Source organism: Taurulus bubalis (assembly GCF_910589615.1).
Source record: "Taurulus bubalis genome assembly, chromosome: 10".
NCBI lineage: Eukaryota > Metazoa > Chordata > Actinopteri > Perciformes > Cottidae > Taurulus > Taurulus bubalis.
Window position 1 is genome coordinate 14237458 of NC_136598.1, and position 14875 is coordinate 14252332.

General features: G+C 41.7%; 1 protein-coding gene across 3 annotated transcripts in view; it reads right to left on the reverse strand.

Annotated features, from left to right (window-relative positions):
- Positions 1-14875, reverse strand: part of dscaml1 (Down syndrome cell adhesion molecule like 1) — a gene marked incomplete at both ends in the record, with an annotated part of 93412 nt that overhangs the window by 35137 nt on the left and 43400 nt on the right. The gene's annotated exons all lie outside the window — the stretch shown is intronic.

A 14875-nucleotide genomic window follows, 5' to 3' on the forward strand; every position in this document is an offset into this window, starting at 1 on the left:
CAAAGAAAAACGGATGTTGTTGGGTGATGAAAAGGTTGATAGGATGTATGTTGCTTTGGGAGCAGACGAAAGAAGCCAACCTCTCTATCATGAGACCCTCTTGACAAACCATAAGCATATTTTTCAGCGAAAACAAATAATTTTAGAAGGAAAGGCAGAACTAGAATATACATGTCTTCAAAAGGCCAAACCACAGTACTTAGGTGACACATGGTCGCTTTTAACATACTCCGTCCTATCCATCGAGTGAGATATACACAATAGAGAAAGGTGAGGGGATGAGGGGGAAAGAAAGGGACAAGAGAGGGGGGTATTATTGTATGTGTAAATAATTGATGTGTCTCTGTGTGTTATGGTAACAGCAGATTAGTGTCATTTTCATTTCACATCAGTGAATGCTTGGTCTGCCTCTGATTTATCTCCATGTCAATAGAGACAGCATCTGCACATGTGTGTATGTGAGAGAAGAAGAAGAGAAGAGAGAGATGGAAAGAGAAGAGCCGAGGAGAGTGTATTTCAGTGTTTGATTCTTTCCGCTTCTCTGACTCTTTTTGTATTCTGTTCCCCCAAAGGGTTATTTTAGACAGTGTGCACTTCAGAGTTTGTTGTAGATTGCAGATTGCTTGGTTATGCGAATTATATTGCAGTTTGTGTGAGTGTAAGTCTGTGTGTGTGTGTATGTGTGTGAACACTCTGGCTGTTGTTTGCATGTACATGGTGTTTCATTGTATCTTTGCAATGTTGACAAGAGAAGACTTGAGTAAAACACAGGAGCATTGAATAATTGAATACTGGAAATATGTGATGCGCGCGCATCACAATAGGTCAGCACCTAGTCAAAGCAAATGCATCCTGAAACTTTAGGGTGCTAGCTTATAGATGTGGCTAATTGTTACTAAAGAGAGACTGCTGTAGAGTCAACATTTCAGTCATTGTTTTGTTGTTGAAAATTTTTGAATTGTTAATAGATTTGATTACCAATATGAATATTAATCGCCCGATATGAGCACGCTCATCTGCACGTATTTCTGCATCTAAGTATGTAAATGTCAATTCAAGATTTTTGGCGAATGTATCGATGGACATGTGTAGATATGAATGTGTAAGTATCAATAACCAAGCTATTGCTAGCATGTGTGTGTGTGTGTCTCCGGCCACATTGTGAGCAACAACGATCGATGCATTTTATAGCATCACAACCCCATCCAAAAGAGATTTATTAAAAGAGAGACGACTTGCTTGGCTTCCTGCCACACACAAGCACACTCGCTCCATCACTCTAACAATACTGAAACTTGAAGAAGACTGTCAAAGCTGCCAAGTTTTGACTGTCGTAACAAAATGTGCATTATTCCTTTTAAGAGAAGGGATTTTTATTTGTTGTCATTTCATTTGTCATCGATTAATCTGTTGACTATTTTTCATATTATTCTATAAATCATATGACAGATTGTGAAAAACGTTGATCAAATATATTCAATTCTCAATGACAAAAAGACAGGAAAAGTGGAGTGCAATTGTGATTGATTTGACTTGAGCAATGAAGCAATAATCAAAGAGTTATGGATAAATATTTTTGACCAAATCAACTTGTCGTTTAATTGATTAATAATTTCAGTGCTGCTAACCAGCTTTTAGAGCTTTAGAGTCCCCAAATTTTAATGTCAAATCTGTTACAATATCTGTGTGTGTGCTACTGAGCTGAAAGATGTCTGAATATATAGTATGTGGAGGTTCACACGCACGTGTTTTCATGCAAGTCAGACTGTTGTGCTGAGTGCTAAGCGACGTAAGATGTAATTTCCAAGCCTGCCCTTTTGTTCCAACCTGGGTATTAAGCCTTACAGGATAATATGCACTTGCTGAGTAGAACCCTGTATAACACACTGCTACAACCTGTCACAACATGCCTGGAGAGAGGAAGACAGACCAGAAGGGGGTGGAGAGGAGAGAGAGTGGGGGTGAGAGAAAGAAACTCAGAGATGGTTAAGAATGGAGAGAAAAGATAGTGGCACAAGGGGCATTAAGCTTGTCAATGTTGGTTTAAAAATAAACTTATTCTTATTCTTGATTTATATTTCCTCATATTTTTTCTGCATAATCAATTACTTGTAGCATAGAGTGTTTCCAGCTACTCTATCCATTAATATACATTTGCCGTGTGTTAAAAATGAACAAAAAAGATCTTAATTCGCCAAAAACACATGCCAAATGATGCATATTTGAGAAGCCTAAATTGTCTTGAAAATAACAATATATAGGCATGTCCAGCTACAGCAAGTAGTGACAGAAACTAAACAAAGGGAGTTACCACCTAGCAAAAGCAGCCAGTTCAAATGGTCAAAAGATTAATTTTTGATACATTTTCTGATCAATTAATCATTTCAACACTAGAGTGCGTAATGAGAGTGGTATATTAGGTGAAATATAAAATGATCTTCCCGTGGCTGCTCTGAAATCCGCCTACACTACTACTCTTCACTTCTACTCTCCTCTTTTCACTGTTGCTCTTTCTACCTCATATCTAATTTCTAGTCACTGCCTGCTCTCCTGCTGTCTGTGGAGATGTGACACACCTAAAGCAGCAGACAGGGTGCAGGCAGCAATGCAGGGAGGCAGAGGAGCAGAGGAAGGGGCTGACCCTACAGGGAGGATGACGGCAGATGGAGATTGATGGAGGGAGAGATAGGGAGATAAAGAGAAACATGCCGTTGGGAGTGACAGAGGAGGGGGGAGAGAGTGAGAGGGATGAGGGGCCTGCAGGCCTGAGAGCCACACATGGGTAAAAACAATTCCTCTACGTCTTTATCCATCTCTCTTTATCTCCCTCTCTCTTTCTCCCCTTGCAAGCCTCTCCTTGTAGGAGAGAAGATCAATTCTCGTCTAGTCTGCCTACGCCTCCAGGAGTATGTTGTTGTTGAGTGTGTGTATGTATGTATACACTTCTGTGTCTGCTTTTTCTCTTTTTTTTTGCTGTGGGACGCGGGATGAGTTTTTTTTAGGTCCATCCTACATCCCAGGGAGACGCAAAATCCACTCACTTCATCCTTGACTCCTTGATATCTATTCACCATTCACAGCCTCTCTTCCTTGAGTCTCCCCTTTGCCCTCCACGTCTCCATCGCTGCCCTGTTGCCTTTTAGTCTGTGCTCCTCTTCCTTTTCTTTTAGGGGAGTCTGTAAGTATTGAAATTAGTTCAGCTGATCAGCCTGAGGCAGGAAGTCAAGCCAAGTGCAGAGTGAATCTACTACTGTATCTCTCTGTGTGCGCAAGTGTGTGTGTGTGTGTGTGTGTGTGTGTGTGTGTGTGTGTGTATGCCAGAAATTCCACAGACATACATGCAAATAATGAGACAGAGGGCCAGGCAGGAAAAGAGAGAGAGAGAGAGAGAGAGAGAGAGAGAGAGAGAGAGAGAGAGAGAGAGAGAGAGAGAGAGAGAGAGAGAGAGAGAGAGAGACGGACACAATGAAAAAAGGATTAGGGAGCCCTGGGGCATCACTTGTCTTCCCCAAAGTTCCCCCAGAGAGAGGACACCCCTCTCCTTTGAGATAGATCGGGGAGTCAGAGGAAGGGGAGGCATATTAGATGGAGGAGGTGGTAAAAATATGGATGCAGAAAATGAAGGGAAGCAGGAAAGTCACCGCTATATATATCCTATGCCATCTTTAACAAATTATCATCAAACAGGGGGGGAATGGGAGGGAAGCAAGCGGAAAACAGTGAACATAAATGATAATGCGAAAGTGATAACGGAGAGAAACACAGCAACAGAGGAAATGGCGTAAGCAAGGGGGTTTGTTCTTGGTGCTGCCATGCAAATGAAGGCAGTGCTGCAGCAATGCTAACTAACAGCAATTCACACTGTTGGACTCATCACTTATTAATGCTCTATGGCTTCTCCCTCCCTCCCATCTCTTTCTCTCTCCCTCTCTTTACCCATCCCTCTCTCCCCTGCTCTCGACCAGTATCTCTCGTTTTCGTTCGCTCTCTCGCTCGCTGTTGCTAGGGCCTGTGCACTCACGTGACAACAGCTGGGTAGGGGGCGCTGCGGTGGCACACAGCGACATGTGCAAATGTGCGTTTCATGAGTGCTTTGCATGTGTGTGTGTGTGTGTGTGTGTGTCTGTGTGTGTGTGTGCATGCTTTGTATGTGCGACAGAGTACCCTTCATTAGAGGTAAGAATGGAATCAGCCATTTAAATGATGGCGATGGAGATCAGAGGAGAGAGAAACTGCTGAATGGATCTGTAATTGGTTTACAGGCCCGGGCTATAGGCCACGGCGGAGCTCAACACATCTCTCCGTGCATCATGTCACTTTATTATTCACTCAGTGCTTTTTAACAAAAACACATGCTGCAGACTGTCACGACCGTTATCATCGAAGTTTGCCTTTCAGATATTAAAGCTAAATGGACCACAGGCTTGGTACAATACAGATCAGTAGTTGTAAAAATGGACTTCTCCCAACTCTCAATCTGTTTCACAATCTACACATTCTTACTCCCACTGTCTCACAATCCACGTTTGTAGAGCGCACTCAAAAAATTGTGAGTATGTGTTTTTGTGCAGAGCATTCTCACTACAGGATGCCACAGCGATAAGTAGACAGTGGAGAACACCTACACATTTGTTATTTATTCTCCTTCTCTTGATTCAGCTTTTCATTTCTGCTTTTCTTCTTTCCTGCCACTGTGTCTCTATCTATCCACTAATCATTACATTGCTAATTTCACTAGCTTTGTCTCTCGCTCTCTCTCTCTCTCTCTCTCTTTCTCTCTCTCTCTCTCTTTCTCTCTCTCTCTCTCTCTCTCCTCACATTTGTACCACATGCTGCAGTAGGAATGAAAGATGAAAGATGTAGACCTATATGTAAGTCCACAATTGAGAATGCATGAGGCATGAAGAGCGTGCAAGTTTCTGTTTAATGTGTTTCAGAATCATATAAAGGGTGCATATGCCTGTTTGTCAGTGTTTTAAAGCTAAAACACATTTTCAGACAGTTTTAATTAATCAAAAGCACTTTTGGAACGGAGAACTTGGTATTGCTGTGTTGAGAGAAATAGTGCAAAAAGGGTGTGACCTCAGTGAAATCACCGCTGTCCCCTGTGCTTGCATGTGAAAGACTCCTTGAGAATGTAATGTCTGTTTGCTGGCCTCTGAAATATACTCATTAAGAACATTCAGGTCACACATCTCAAAATTCTACCATCTCCGATTAAACACAAGACTAAATGTCTTTAAATGGCAATATAGGAGTGTAAGAGCATGTAAACAATGGGCCTGCATATGGGTGTGAAAGGCCCATGACTTACTGAGCAGATGAATGTGGCTGTTTTCAGCAAGCATTAACCACTACAAACAATATTTGTGCTACGATGGAAAACAGTTGAAGTTTAAGGATGTTTAAATGATAGATGAGGGGGGTTACCATCAGAGTTATTGTACATCAATAGAGTTAAGCAAGATGCATCGACCTTAACTTTATTCATCAATTATTTAAGCACAGCCTAGTCAGCAAATAGAGTGTGTACAGCTAAGGATTTTGTAACAAGCTCAAAAACATGCCATTGTGAAAATCTACAGTATTGCATATACCCATGCTTAGGAGAAGTGGTGTCGATAGGAGAAATGTTCAAGGTTTACGGCAAATCAGCACCACAGACAGCTACATTTCTAAATACTCAGGAATACTAGTGGAGGTAGCACCACGGACAGCTCTGCTGCTTCAGTCCAAAATTGGAAAAAAGTCTTGTTAAGTCTCATAGGGGTCTCGGTGGAACAATGGTTGGCACAATTAAAACTGTGTGTGTGTGTGTGTGTGTGTGTGTGTGTGTGTGTGTGTGTGTGTGTGTGTGTGTGTGTGTGTGTGTGTGTGTCTGAGGGGTAATGTTAGTGGATATTGTGGCAGACTAATAAAATAGTAATGTGGCATATGGCCCAGTGCTGCAGCCCAACTACCAGCAGTTAGTCTGCTCTCTGCGAGAGACATTCCATAACAGAGCATCTACAATTGGTAAACAAGGTGGATGTATTTGAAATGGGAAAATACCCTATGACAGATTCAATATAAGAAAAAAGGGCATAATAGTCAATCAAATGGTTTCACAAACAAGCAGCAAACAATGGCAGGCTGGAGAAACCTTGCAAGCATCCAAACGTCCAAGAGAATCAGTGAAGTGCACAAAGCAACAGCAAGAGAGGACAAACAGCAACACAGAGTGACTCCAAAACGATCATCCAGCAGTGTAGCTAGTGCAAATGCGACACCATGTTGGACCAGGTTAGTTTCAAATGATTTAATTAGTCCCAACATAATAGTGAGAAAAAAAGTGTGAAGTCATAACTACATTTTTTCTGGACGGTGCACATATTTTAATGCTTCAAAATGCATGCATGTGAGGTTCTAGTATAAATGTATCTATTTTTACTCTGGACTGAACTTACTCTTATCAAGTAAAGAAATCTTTACTACAAATATCCACTGAGATATTCAGATTCATAGTAATTGGGCTTTTTTCTTTTACTTTTGTATTTTCTCCAAAGATAATAGCTTGTTTGAGTCTGAGCACACAAGGACTGCAAATCATCAACTTTGCCTCCGCTGATAAGCAACATTTTACAGCGAGGTACATCATTAAACACAACAGTACACTATAATACAATCAATGTTGATTTGTATAAAAACAGCCTGTGATCACCCAAAATGCCTGAATGCAAAAAGTATACTTTAAACAAATCACATTACACATTTGTTATTTCAATAGGGAACAGGTAAAGATGATGTTTGTCAGTGTGAGATAAAATGTCAGACCTGATTAATCCTTCTCCACACCTTCCCCTGCCTAGTTTATTTAATAATTACCAAGGGCCCATTATGGCTGATTCAAGGAGGCACTGGGAAGGCCTACTAAAAGCTATTTCAATTGAACTGCTCGTACTGTACCTACACACACACACACACACACACACACACACACACACACACACACACACACACACACACACACACACACACACACACACAAAACCGGTACAACTGTGAGTCCATTCAGGCCCAACATGTAATTAACACCCTTACTTCACCTCACTCACATCTATAGGCAAGAGTGTGTACATGGTTGTGTGTGTCTAAGGCATTCAATAAGTGCACACGTACATGTGCACTTGTGCATACATGCATGTCTGTGTGTTTAGGGGCTGAAAGGTGGGCAGAGGTGAGAGATAATAAAGATTGGATTCTAATAAAAAGTTCTCATCCTCCTAAATCTCTCTACTGCACTCTCCCCCTAGCTGCCATATGAACACCCCCATTACAAGGGCAGATGAATGAAAATGAACAGAGCTGTGGTGTGATTCCCCGAGTGTCAAATCAATACCACTCCCCTCCTCTTCTGTTCCTCTCCTGCCTTTCCAACCCGCCTCCTCTCCCTTCATCCTTTTCTCTGCTCCTATAATTTTCCTATTCTCCTCTCCTCTGTTGGGTCTGAAGAATTGACATGTGTTTGACAAAGGGAAATCTACACCTAGCAACAATAGGCTCTCTCCCTGTCTAAGCCTCTCTCTCTCTCTCTCTCTCTCGCTCTCTCTCTTGTGAAATGAATGATGCTTTCTCCTATCTGCTCTCTATTCACATTCAAAGTAGTCTATAATAGTTAAGAGCTACTGAGAACAAGATAGACGGAGAAAGAGCCACGCAAATGTTATATTACTTTATTTAACTCAACCAGAGGTTGAAGAAGAAGGTTAAAAAATAGTTTCTCTCTCTATGAGTGCAAGACACATGCAGATACCAGAGGCAGAGTAATTGGAGAGGACACACAGATACACACTCTGGTTTATTCTTATCTCTCTACAAGTGTTTTGGTTTTTCGGCCCAACCCTTGACCTTCTCATCCTCCTCTCCTGCCTCGTTCTGTCTGTATACCAGGTTCAATATGCAGTAATCTGAGGATAGCAGAGGACTAATGCGCTCATTAAAAAGGCATGCTTCACTGTCAAATGCCAGCTGCCACCCTCCCCAACAACACCACATTTCTTGTTTTTTTGTCTTTCCCTTTCTTGATATGTATCTATTTCCTTGGTTCTCTGTTGTCTACCTCTGTCTCTCTTTCTGCTGATGTCTCTCCGTTTCTCTTTCTATATCTGTTGTTAGAAGGTGACACCCCGTACACCCACACACCCCTCACCCTCTCTGAGCAACTCATGCTTGAGACTTGAGAGAGAGGAAAAAGGAAAAGAAATAAAGGAAATGGAAACATGCACTCATCCAAACCAAAAGAAATAGAAAGAAGGAAAAATCAGATATTCTGCCTGTTTTCATCATCAGCCCACTCCCCGTGCCGTTATCCCTGTTTTCCCCTTCGTAACGGTTAAAGGCCTCGACCATACATAAGTAACCTTAATTGGAATGGCCATAAATATTGAAGAAGCAAGATGGATTCAGGGGTGTATGTCTGGATGAAGAGAAAATGTATAGAACATTGGGATGGAAAAGAAAAGACAAAGTGACACAAAACCCACCAGTGGTCCTCAGATTGTTTGCATGTTCTGTATGTCAGAGTGAACGCACAGCCACACCACCACCACCAAAACAGGCTTACAACTACAATTATCTGTGATTCCATTTGGTCACTGACAATGTCACATTATAACACCTACTCCAGACTTGTCAACATGAGGTGCATTGTGTGGCTTTTGTCTTTAATTATTTAGTCTCATAGATAATAGATAGAGACATGCTCACCAGCCATGAGAAGACTATCGGGACATATCAAACAACGCACTAAACACACCTGGACACGGAATTAGGTCTTCTAATAAGTGTGACCTTATTTCTGCCGAGGAAAACCACAAAAGGTGATGCATCTAATATCCCACAAGTCAGTTTTGTGTGATTGTCATTTAATAGAGGAAGGCACAGATAAAAGACAGATCTCCTGAAAGCAGCATGTTGGAGTTGCAGTTTCTGTTTAGTCGTTTTACTTTATTCCATAGTCTACTTGTGGCAACGCAGGTATCTGCACTGATACAATGCTGAAGCGTGTGTGCATGAGGGAAAGAGAGACAGGGAGAGCACCGGCACACATGTGATAAACTCTCACACAAATCAATAAAGCTTTGCCCTTTGTAAAGCCATGTTGTCCTCAGTGGGAGTACTACAGAGCAACAGCGTGTAAGCAGCACCATAGTGACACATACTGAATCTCAGGGAGCAGGGGGGTCACCGGGGAGCGTGGCCCGTGTGCGGCTGAGTGCACCTTGCATGGCAGGCGGATGTGAGGAGCGATGGGCGAGGGAAGGGGGAGGGGAACGCAGTAGGGTGGGTGGTGAAGGCCCGCAACTCTCCTACGCACTCCTTCCCTGGCTCCTTTCGTTCGCCCGCGCCACTGTGATGATGCACCCTCACCACTGTTGCTGGGCATCTTGGCGACAGAGACCCAAAAGAGGATGAAGAGGAGGAGAAGGAGGAGGAGTTAAAGCAAGAGAACGAAATGAGGGATGATGGGAAGGGAAAGAGCTGCAGAGACAGATGTTTCAGATTGGAGTGGAGTAGTGGTGACATGCTAAAAGCGGGTCCCCCAGACGTTGCGGGGAGGCCTGAGGGGCCAGGAGTGCCCAAAGTACGTGCTTGGAGGAGGAGGAGGAGGAGGAGGAGGAGGAGGAGGAGGAGGAGGAGAAGGAGAAGGGCACCAAAGCAGCAGCTCTCCCTGCCTCCCTGCCTCCTTGCCTAGCTGTCTCTTCTGCCTCACTGCCCCCCTACACTCTGTCCCACTTTAGCCCAATGTCACTGCCAGAGCAAGGGGGAGGGGACACAAAAAGAGAGACAGAAAGAGAGGGAAATAGAAGGAAAGCAAAGAGGAGCTAAGAGAGAGAAAAGGAAGAAAGACAGATTGAGGACTGGAAGAAAAATAAAGACCCGAGAGACCTTGATGATGATGAGGACACTGATGCAGGAGGAGAGTATAGGGAGTCCATCTGAGATGCCATTACATGCTTTCATGTATCCAGATTTTTTCTCTCTCTCTCAAAGTCCCTTGTCTGGGAATTCTTTTGTCTCCTTGTCACACAAACATACCACATTCAGCATATGTAGGAGTTACACAAGCAGTCAAGCACAAAGTCCCGATAGCAAATACATGTATCTGCAGGAACGCGCTTGCACACGCCTGCATACACACACAGAGTGGCTAGTCAGGCGTGCTTTGTGGTCTTGTCAGCTGATCCAGCGTCCCATGGCATGGTGATGTGTGATTCTTGGAGATAAGCATGCTTAACAGGACAACAGTGCAACAACCCAAAAGGTTCAATAAACACCATGTTCATTTCCCTTTGCTGGGCGATTTAATAACGGTAATTTACCATTACATATAGAGTGTTGTAGTCAAAATAACCTAAACCGAGACCAAGTCATGACAAGACCAGTCATGTATTGAGATCAAGACAAGGCCAATATGTTTGAGGGATTGAGATTAAATCAAGACCAGAGTGGATCCCATGCTGCATGATACACTTGAAATAAAATATGGACCATGCAAACCATAGGCACTCCTCAAATTGATCTGAAAGATCCACATTCCCATAACAACACCTCTAGCAAACCACTGAAGATTCCTCTTCATTCAAGTCATTTATTGACATATATATACTATATATGTATATGTAAGTGTATCATGAGTAATGCCTTGATAAAATAATCAAAAGTCTTTGCAGAGGTGAGTTTTATGTGTGAAAATTATTTTTGGAATCCATGAACAATAAATCACAGTAATGATGTTAACAAATAGATCAGACAATGAACAGACAATTTAGCAATCTTAACCAGTCTTGAACTCCTCTTTGTCAGAAACAGAAACAAGACGAAGCAAAAGCGTGGTGGTCGATTTCCAGACCAAGACCTTCAAAAAGTGACCAATCTAGACTGACAGATAGGTCTTCTGTAGCTCAGGGGACACTTTGCACTGGCCTATAGCAAGTTATCATGACAACAAATAGTATGTGTAGGGCTTAAATAAAATGAAGTTATCGAAAAATAATTCAACATTAGCATTACGGTCCTATTATGTTGTCAGACTCACATTGGGCGGTTATATAAAAGCGTCATGCAGCAGTTTTATTCCATGCATTCTTCTTTCTTGTCAAAACCTGGAGCCTACATTTCCCACAATGCAATTCCACCATCAGTTTAGTCAGCAATTCTGGTATGGTATGTGACTAATCTTGCCTTAAACTGAGGCAGAGATGATGAGTGGGCTACAGAGGTCTGGTAAACTCATTTATTTTTCACACCCACAGATTATTTTTCATTGTGTTTGGGGGTTACTGAGTGTTTGTCACAGTTTAAGTTAAACCTCCCTGCTCACAAACAATTACCTTAACTTTGGATTTACTGAAAGGTCATGTGAATAAAATGGTTTCTGTATACTGTAAACTGAGGAAGTATGTGCTATACTGCTACTTGCCTGCAAAACTACATTGTATTTTAAAAAAATGGAGCTGGAACAAATTCATGTGAAAAGAAACAACATGAGTAACCTTGAGAACATAAGGGAACAATATTGGTCTGAGAGCAAAGAGATATTTGTGACCCTGGATGAAGCTCTCGGTGTACTCTGCACAATTATTGTTATTCAGGTTTCAGAAAAAGAGAACATTAGAATGAAAAAAACATGCAGGACATAATCAATGAATTGACCTGTGAAGATAAATTGACTTGAAATAAAATTGATATGAAATCTTGATGGCAATTAAGTGTTTGGTCCATATACATTTGAGAATTTAGCAACAGGGTCAAACATCCAGAAGCCTTGAAGAGTTTTTAAGTAATCTAGTACACAACGACTGTAGCTCAGCAGTAGAGCATGGTCTACCTATGGTCGTCCTTGGTCCTCGGTTCGATCTCTGGCTCCATGTCGGTGTGTCCTTGTGCAAAACCCTTAACCCCGATTTGCCCCTGCAGGCTACAGTGTGTGGATGGGTATGAATGTTAGATAGTCCCGATGCATGTTGTACATAATCTTTCTTGGGGGGAACATTCAACAAGTGGCCTGTATGAATTGAAAATACAATGGTGGTAAGAATGAGATAAATACAATTGTTATAGTACGTATATACAAAATGGAGGATGATGATTCATGTTCGATTTATGTCCGTGTTCTTCTGTCCTTGTCTGATTGTTCGTATAGTTGGTTGTTATGCTGTCATGTATTATTTAATTTATTTGTTGTTGTTTTTTGTTGTCTAGTAATGTGAGGTAATGTGTAACTAATAAAAACATAAAATAAAATAGAAAAGCGCCGTACAAGTACAGTCCATTTACCATGATGAAAGTTATAGGCCATTAAAATATGGCAAGATTTGAAAATTGATTTGAAAAACAGTACATACAACAAAACATCTGGGTTTTGCTCAAATAAGAATCATCTCAGCCAGCTTAATCATATGACCTATTTGGACAAATACTAAGAATAATAAGAAAGTAAGAATACACTAAAAGGGAGAGTTCAGCTTGAATTGTGACATAACAGACCCATTGAGCACAGTGTGGTCAAACTAAAATAAAATACACTTTTTGACCACTTGTAGTATCTTCCCTGACTTACAGTATGTGGAAGAGGAGACAACAACACAGCAGCAAACTATATTACTTGATTCCAGAACCATCAACATGTAACTGATGCTATAATAACTTTTGTAAATTGAGTGAAATGGAGGTATATTCGTCTCTGTATACTTTTCCCTCTTATGTCTTTACTGCATCTGTCTCTCCCATCTTCCTGTCATCCTCAGTTCCTTAAATCTGAGTTTTGCGACTTCTTCCTGTCCTAAGCGCAAATACCTGAATATTTTTCAGCTCAAACAACTGGAGTTCAACAATCTCTTGAAATGTTTTGCCCCTCCTCACCTTCCCCTATTGACATACCTGCTAATCACTGGAGTAGCCCTCACATCTTAAATGTAACCCTTATGAGCACAATGTTCATCATCTAGTCATGAACTTCTTCTTTACAATGCAAGAGAGAGCATAATAACGAAAATGCACTCACAATGTGTTGTGGACATTGGTTCTTTCCTTTCTTGCATTATTACCTTAATTGCATTACAATCATATTTTGCGTGTTGTGGGACTGTTGGGATGGCTGGGGATGTCTTCTATTAATGATGGTCCATACGCACCAGTGGATGAACTCTCTGGGTACAGAGACAGGATCCAGTAAAGTAGAACTGGACTAGTTGACAGTGTGAAAAAGCCACGGCAATTGCTAGGCCCCTGCCCATGCACCCATCTCTAAACACATCTACCCCCATCATCCCCCTCCAGCCACTGTCCAATCCTCAATACCCTCCCTAAAGAGTGGGAGGTCTCATAAAGGGCTGGCACTGAGATACGGCAGTTTGGAGAGAGGTGGCACTTCCCAAGGTCATTCAGCATGTGTACTGTGTGTGTTCCACCATCTCTGCTGCATGAGATAATTCCCACATATTATATTTGGATACAAAAACAGCGCAGACATTGGCCATTTTTGTATTTCAGTGTATAATGCAGTATGCATAGTAGAGGCCATCTTATGAGATTGCCTAGCGTCTGCCTGCAGTGTAAGAGAAGGAAATGCTTGCTGCTGCTGCTGCTTGGTTTTAATGGGCCAGCAACTGAAGCTGAACCTCAAATCATCATAATGAGAGAGAATGAGATCCACATACGCAAGGGGGAGGAAGGGAAGGTAGATAAGAACATTTGGTGTAGAGAGAAAGAGAGAGAGAGAGAGCGAGAGAGAGAGAGAGAGAGAGAAAGAGAGAAAGAAAGAAAGAAAGAAAGAAAGAAAGAAAGAAAGAAAGAGATGGAGAATCAAAGAAATAGAGATGGTGGGAGAGAAAGGGAGAGATAAGGAGAGGGGAAAGAGGGGTGAGAAATGAGAGATTCCTCTGCATCTCTGATTTGCTTGGGTGATATTCATCAGAGCGACAGAGTGTAGGGAGGAATAGATGGAGGGAGGCTGCAGTAAGGGAGGAAGAAAAAGAGAGAAAGCATAAGTATTTTTTGTTTCTATGAGCCATTTGTTTTTATTAGGCTTCCCTGCCTGTCCTTGTAGCCGTTTCCTGTGCTCTCCACTGGCTTATATTTGTTTATGTTCGGTTACAGGGCCGTGTGTAGCGGTTACCTACAAGCATAAAGCTAAAGGTTGCATTCAGCATGTCAAGATTGTTTTATTTGTTGTGGTTTTACTATGGCCAAGAAAAGGGAGAGGATGCAGAATTTACACTGCCTAGATTTTACTTGATATATTTATTCAGTTTAGCTTGCCTCAAATTATACATGTTCTTGACGTCAACAAATCCCATGAAAAGATCGAAACCAACGCTGACTATCCTTAATAAGTATTGTATTGGCTGTGTAGTCAAAGACTCAAATAGTCTTTTCCTCTGTGCCAGAGACCTCCATCTAGAAAATATTAACAACACATATATGAGTCACACCATTGCACTGGGTGACATGTTCCTTTATTATGATAAACACCATCATAGTAGTTTCTTTTTGAGTCAATCCCACATGTATTATCCTGCTGCCATTTTCACCAATGGCCAAATCAGTATTTATTCACAACAGAAATTGTCCCCAATAAATGCACATATACTCTTGTTTGAGTAACGTGGGGTGTATAATGAGATTGTGGCCAAGCGCTACCGACAAGGCAGAGAAGTGAGAAATTATTGTGAGGTGGACAAAATACCAAATAATGCCAGTTTTACTCTTAAATGTAAAATTAGACTACTTCACTGCAGTTGAAGTGGAGTGGTCGTTTGGAATAACAAGAACACATAAGTAATATGGAAGGTGAAGGTGATTATAATAGCCATGGCCTAAAAAGCTTCAAGCT